Below are 7871 nucleotides of genomic sequence, written 5' to 3' on the forward strand. Positions count from 1 at the left end.
TGACTGAACAGGGTAAAAAAAAACCTGAGCAAATATATAAATCTAAAATTTAAAAATTCATACAAAAGAATTTTCATATAAAGCACATGCAGAAAAGACGTAACTTTTAAAATTACCTTGCAATCGCGCTGCATTCTATATGCCATCCTGGTCTGCCGCAGCCCCATGGAGCTTTCCAAGATGGTTCGTTATCTTTTGCTGCTTTCCATAGTGCAAAATCTAATACTGATTTTTTATCCGCAACAGGCTGATCATTTGCAACATCAGGTAGAATTGATAATTTACCAGTTTTTGTACTTGCTGGTATTAAAGTAAACAGATCCTATAAAATATAATTTATGATTAAATAGGAATCACACAATTTTTCTACAGTAACAAGATTGGAATGTTAATGAGTGTCATACCATCCTTTGCAACGTAACCATCATCCTTGGCTATAAGCTTCTCAATGAACTGAACAATTTGTGGTACATAATCTGTAACTCTACAGTGTAAATATGGCTCGCGAATATTCAACTTGTTCATGTCCGCAAAAAAGTCAGACTCAAAATGCCTCGATAAAGTCTTGAAATCTTTTTCACTTTCAATGGAACGTCTGATTATTTTGTCATCAATATCAGTTATACCCAACTAGTAACACATCTATATTAAAATAATCCGACAGAATTCGACGAATGATATCAGATTTTATGTAAGTGCTGCAAAAGATAATAAAAAAGTAAATTAGTCTTTTATGTAACAGACATCTAAAACTATAAGAAGATTGATTAACATCTTTGAGCTTGTTTGTTTGTTACAATCAATATAATAATAAATATTCAGGCAGAATTATATAAATTATGATATTAATATTAAATATTATAATCTTGATAATCGAGAAGCATTCCGTTACTATTAATTAACAACAGAGGCTAAACATAAAGTAACAAACGACGCACGCTCAAGTACTTGCAAAATTTTTTATTACGTTGCGTGTCCAATGTGCGCCGAGTCGTACACCGTAGGTCCGCAGATGTACCACTTTAAAATATTTTTTGTTTTCAGGATCAGCGGCACTTTGCACTTCGTTATCGGGTTATATACAGACACTTCGGTTTGATGTCCCACCGGTTTTACCCACTCCGGTCTGTTTCGACGTCTCGCCTCGGTGTTTACGAAACGTTTGCAAAGTCGAATCGACTTACGCGTTACACGAGTCGCATTCATTCTTTCTTATTTTATTTTATTTTATTTTCTAGCTATGCCGATAATTGTTTTAAATCTATCTACAATTTATTTTTTTCCCTTCAGAAAAATCTAGGTTAGATCCGCTCGAGTGTCTTCATCACCCATCAGATATCGAGATATCGGTTGGTTATTTAGCACAGAACTTCTTAAACTTGCATTATAACTGATTATCTCATTAATTAAAACTTTTCGAATGATTTTATTGAATTTTTTAACGAAGACCGATATTCTAACCTATAAAAACTCCACGTTGCACAGGTCAGGGAGAAATTTGAGAGAGGCCATCGGGCGTGATCGGGCCATTTCGGGCTTTTTCGTGGGGACCGTCGAAACCCCCTATACACTACCGCCAGTACATCCATTTTTGAAATTGGTACTACGTAGCCGCGTTCATTTTCCGACACTGTCGATAAAATATCATTCTGGTGCGCGTCCGCGCTACATTTGCAAATGTAGTGGTGTTATATGTATATATATATCTATGTATATTGATTATTTATTAAAAATGTAATTTTACATAATATATATATTATATGACATATGTCGGCACGCAGCCAATGATCCAATGAGAGAATTTCTTTTCGAAAATTAATTTTCCCCATTGGACCATCGGTTATTTACGTTCCGACATCTGACTTCGACATACGACTTACTGATTATTATAGAACCGGCCTAATGCGAAAGAGCGACCGCTATATAAGGCAAGAGTAGATTATTTATTGCTAGAATAAGAAGAATGCATGAACGCGAATATAAGAACGGGACGCGTATGTATGTATAGTAGATGCCGCTCTCATTGAACGTGAAGTTGACCGCGCGCGAGACGATTCGAAGTGCCTCCGCCATATTGATGACGTTCTCCTGCGTCATTTCCAGAACACGGCGGACACGGTACGGATCGGCTCCGGGACGACTGGCGTTACGACTCATTTAATTACAGTAGGTAATTTGGTAAGAGTAACTTTCATTAATCTTGCATGCATTATTTATTGCGGTATCTATCGCGGTAGTATCGATTCAATGCTCGCGGGTGTTAACAATTTGTAAAAATATACGTATTACACGCGAGATACTTGATGTTCGGTCGGAGGCGCGTCGCGCGGGCAAGTGACGATTGTATTTTCCAATGTCGCGAATATCGCGGATATCTGTTTAAAAGTATTAGTATATATCTATTCGCTAGAAAATAACGATCGTAATAATAGGCGCGCTTATGTAGTTATTTGATTTTAGAAGTCGGAAAATTCATGATCGTGAAGTTGAGAGCGCGACGCGTAGCGACGACGCCGTGACGCTCTTGGCGCGTGAAGTTGACCGCGCTCGGGAGACGAAGCGCCTCAGCCATATTGATGACGTTTTCCTTCCCTTTTCAGAACGCGACGGACGACAGACGCGGTACGGATCGGTCCCGGGACGAGTGGCGTCGCGACTCATTTAATTGGTAAGAGGTAACCTTTATTATAATCTTGCATGCATTATTTACTGTGGTATATCTATCGCGTAGTGTCGATTCAGAGCGCTCGGGTAGTAATAATTTGAAAAAATACGTACTTTTCGCGACATACTTGTTCGGTCGAAGACGCGTCGCGCGGGCAAGTGACGATCATATATTTTCCAATGTCGCGAATATCGCGGATATCTGAAACATATTAAGGGCCACTTTGACCAAGCTCCGATTAATTTAATCGTTGATCGGTCCATTAGAAATGACCAATCGCATTTGCTCATTAAGCAGATTGGCAAATACAACTGGTCATTTCCAGGGGACTAATTAAGGATTAAGTTATCGGAGTTTGGTCGAAGTGCCCCTAATACGCTTACTTGTTAGAGTACAAAATAACGATTGTAATAATAGGTGAGCTTATAGTATTTGATTTTTGAATTATTGATAACGTTCTCCTTTCATTTTCAGAACGCGGCGGATACGGTATACGGATCGGCTCCGGGACGAATGGCGTCACGATTTATTTAATTGGTAAGTACAACATGTATTAACTTTAAATTTTAATCTTATATATAATATTGTATCTTATAATATATTATATATATATATATATATAATAAATCAGATGCAATATGAATATACAGCATTATTAAAATATGTATTTCTTGTTTTTATAAGAAAGATAATGCTTCTATTTATACACAGAAAAATAATCATTTTACAGCCAAGAAAAGCACTTACTTATTTTATTTTACTTCTTTTAAGTAAGTTTTCTTACAACCAAAAATATTTTATTACTGATAGTTTTTAAATATCTTGATACAAGTCAAGAATATTGTTTCGAGTAAATGTAATTCTTACAATGAATTTATGGTTTATAAGAATTTATTTTTGTAAAGATCTTTTTCCGAAAATGTATGATTATTTAAATAAATGTGTAACTGAATGATGAATAAGAAGTTTGATGCGCAAGAGTTAGTTAATATCAAATCATTTATTTATATGTTTCAGAAGATAGCGACGCGGAAAGTGTCACGTCGAGGGAGCTGACAACCCGAGAGGACAGCCTGAGAGGAGGAGGAGGCCTGGGAGAGGCATCGGGCGCCAGCGGAACAACTTTGCGGTAAATATTATTTTTTATTTTGTGTAAGACTAAATTTTTTTGTTTGTTTTTAAGTCTTTTTCTTTTATCATGATTTAGAAATAATAGTTAGAAGAAAAGGAGTGATTTAATATTTCATAAAAATTGATTTTTGTAAAGATTATTTTCTGAAAATGTATAATTATTAAAATAAATATCTAATTAAATAATGGATAAAAAGTTTGGTGCCATAGGAATTATATTTTAAAACACCATTTTAATATAAATTTTATATTTGTATGTTACAGAATCAACGTAGCTACGTGGCAGATATAATTCCGTTGTTGCGCATCGGGGTCGGTGAGTGATAAATTAATATATCTATTGAGGTAATTGATAACTGGAGAAAGATACAGGCAAAAGTGAGCCTGTAAGGTTGTCTTGTACACTGAGAAAAAAATTTTCTTTATTTTAGTAAATATTAGTTTGTATACAACGGTGACTCCATTTACCAAAATGAAGAAAATTTTTCTATTTATTAGTACATTTTTTCCCCAATGAATACTCACATATACTAATAAAAAGGAAAATTTTCTTCATTTTAGTAAATGTGGAGTCACAGTTGTATACAAACTATATGTATCCCTTATAGAAATTTAATACTGTAAGTGATTTTTTGGCTAGTGATTAATCATTTAAAAGCACTATTAAAAGCACTATTAACAGTGCTTTTAGTAGTGCTTTTAAGTGATTAATTACTAGCCAAAAAATCACTTACAGTATTAAATTTTTATAAGGGATATGTATCATTATAAAGTTATCTGGTTTCAGTAGCTTTTCAGTTGTCATAAAACTATAATTATTACATTTTACACGAAAATAAGTGCAGTAATGATAGTTATTGGCATAGGCAAAATCGTTATTTATTGAAATTTATTGAGCACAATTAGTTCTCCTTATATTTTACACAAGTAAATCTATATTAAAAGTTGTTTTTGAAATTGTGTTTACATAGTATCTTAAGTTTATCCTTTACACACACAAACACACGGTGTACATATGCGTATGCTCGTATATTTGATGTATGTTTTATATTTAAATTTATTCTCTGTAATACCCACACGATGCATACTAACAATACATATCAAAGTCTTATGTTACACTGGCGCAATAATAATTATAGTTATCTGACAAAATACGGAATCTCTGATTTTTGGCGCACAGCTACCGCCACTGTCGTTTATTCCCTCTTTTTTTCTTTTTATTATTATTACTTATTTATTTACGTACGCGAGAACCGCGAACTTCCCTCGCTATTATTACTTTACGAAGTATTTTAAAATTTAGATTACAAATAGAGCGCCTCCGACTCTCGTCGGGCCGTTTCCAACATATTTAATCGTTGACTTTTTATCAAAGGGACAATAATCTCGTCGTTTAAAGTGAATCAGAAAGCTCGCATACGTCAGAACACAATATTTCCATATTTTCGTCGCTTATTTGTCGCCATATGGCTGTCTTCTGTCGCACATCCTAAGAAATCTTTTTATTTTTTTCATGCAATGCATACCGATCACTTTCTTCGTACAACTTAAAACTAGATGGCTATGTCTGATGCTAAACGTACGATCGAAAGAGTATGAAAAAACCATAAATAAATATACAATATTATATAAAAAATACCTCTACACTTTACGCACTCTCGTTCTTTAATAATTGCGTGACACCAAGTATCGGCTTATTGTTAACACGGTGAAGGGGGGGGGGGGGGTGGAGGCAGGAATATTTGTTACGCGCGCGCGTATTTTTTTTCTCTTTTAAATGCCGCATCCTGGTGAATGTGAGATCTCTGATTCCTCTAACATCTACATCGTATAGTTTGAGACATTGAGCGAATACAGCGGAGTCTGTTAATCGATAGTGCGTTATATTACTTACTATTTGGGGAAAAGTGATTCAAAGACAAAGATTAAAGTTTAAATGCAAACAGAGTCTGTGCGTATTTCCTGATTAAAAAAAAGGAATAATACTAAAACTGTATAAAAATTGCTTGTAGATCGGTGCTATCCGAATTTGTGGGACAACGCATAACGAATGTCAAGATATCATTTACCAATAATATCCGAAAGATTAACGCAGGTTTTTTACACGCTTTTACATTTCCTTCACGTTTGCATTGTTCGGCACTCTTTTTTTTTCTTAAAAAAGGTAAATTTCAATCGGCGAAGTTCTCATACTAAACTTGCGAACATTGTTAAATGTTATCCTTAACGCAAAAGAAAAGGGATACAAGTAGTTAATTAACGCGAACGCGTTGCTCTTTATTACAATCGGCGCCGGCCACGTATCATCTCGCCTTCGGCGAGACGAGTCGTAGTAGTTACACTATACAACAACAATATCGAATTCGTTCGAACAACAGTTGCTTTCGCGCTACGATCTTATGAGTCAATCAGAATGAGAGTGATGTAAATTGTCCTCAACATTCTTTTCTTAACAAATTAGATGAGAAAAGTAGTAATTCCTATTTTTTTTCTTTCTCTGTCTCTCATTTAAAATGTTTCTTTTTCTTACATCACTCCCATTATAAACTCATATGTCAGAGACGGGCGCGCGATTACCTATATCACAAATCAATTTATGTTTCCTCGAATTTCATCTGAAAGCTTAGAGCAATTTAATAAACAGATAACTACTCAATAATCGAGTTCTAATATATATCGCATATATCGTACAAAATTATCATCTTATTTGTAATTAAATCCAACACTAGAACAATTATTTTGACCGTTAAATATGTTCTAGTGAACTATAAAGTCCATATTTTAATAAACTCTTAATTAATATTAATAAAACAGATCGTAAAAGAGAACTCTACGTTTTTTTTATAGTTCAGAATAAAATTTTTACTTTCTCTCATAAACAGGGTAAAACATTAAAACAGAAACGTCTGAATATTTCCGCCACTTATACGTGGACATGTAAAAAGACTCGTCAGAGAAAAGTTACATTATTTATTGAGGAAATACAGTTATACATATTTATCGTATCAAACTAAAACTTTTCCCCAAGGGGCTTTCCATGGCCATTCACGAAAACTCGCTTTCCGTTCAAATATCTCACTCAATAAGGCATGAAATCATTTCTTTACACAATCGTCGATTCTCAACAATGGTAACATACGACGTACAGCAATCTTGAACGTAAGTACAGCAGTACGCCGGCTATAATAAAAACCGTGGAAACGATTTGCGATTTATTCGATCAAGGGTAAACGCGAATAAAAAATAAAATTAAAAAAAGAAACAAGCCCGTCTCTGTTATATGGCACCTTCGCGCATTACAAATTCTGCGCCTCGCTCAGTCTTCTCAAAGTGTTGCGCGTGACGAAGCTATCGTGCGGATTCTTTACAATGATCACCATCATCATCATCATTATCATCATTATCATCATCATTATCGGATGTGATCGTCGTAGCGTTTCGTCCGACTTCTCAAGTCTTTTATTTCAACGAGAAGCTCGCGAGGAGTAGTTGCGTCGATGATCGATCGCGACCCTTGGATTCGCGCCTTCTCGTTTCATCCGCCTTCTCGAATTTCTACTCTGCTCTATCGGCAATTCTATAACGCTCGTTCTGAATAAAACGGCCTACGCTAAGTAGGGTACTATACAGGTAGCGGGTAACTATAAAACCGAGGAGAAAAAGAAGACGTTCCTCCCGTTGCCATAACGTCAAAGCCCGTCGTACTTCTTCCTCAAACGTACGCAGTACTTCGTAAAAGTAGATGAGTTAAAATATATCGAAAGAAGTCTCAAGTCTGTAACATGTCAATATTTCATTTCGAAAGTTAAATAATTTTAAAATTTGCGAATCTGCTTCAATTTTACTTCGCTTGACCTTATTATACACAAATAAATGCCGCATGAAACCGACAAGAGTTCTGTTTAAATTATACAAGGGGTATGTTGATGAATTTGAATGATAATTAAAACATATTCTGTGAATGCGTCGTGAAATCGTGAAATCATGAAATGCGAGAGACAAATAATTTCTCTTGTTTCTTTAACTGGGAAATCTTTCTCTTAAATGAGGAAAATGTGGGATGAAGACCGGGACC

General features: G+C 35.0%; 1 long non-coding RNA gene and 1 pseudogene across 1 annotated transcript; one reads left to right on the forward strand and one right to left on the reverse strand.

Annotated features, from left to right (window-relative positions):
* Positions 1-7: 7 nt before the first annotated feature.
* LOC139824687 (cysteine--tRNA ligase, mitochondrial-like) lies at positions 8-1850 on the reverse strand (annotated as a pseudogene).
* Positions 1851-3179: 1329 nt separating this feature from the next.
* Positions 3180-4152, forward strand: LOC139824688 (uncharacterized). The gene is made up of 3 exons (XR_011735227.1): positions 3180-3202; positions 3686-3794; positions 4061-4152. It is a non-coding gene; the product is annotated as an uncharacterized lncRNA (long non-coding RNA).
* Positions 4153-7871: the final 3719 nt, after the last annotated feature.

This window comes from Temnothorax longispinosus, unplaced genomic scaffold (genome assembly GCF_030848805.1).
Source record: "Temnothorax longispinosus isolate EJ_2023e unplaced genomic scaffold, Tlon_JGU_v1 HiC_scaffold_511, whole genome shotgun sequence".
Classification (NCBI taxonomy): Eukaryota; Metazoa; Arthropoda; class Insecta; order Hymenoptera; family Formicidae; genus Temnothorax; species Temnothorax longispinosus.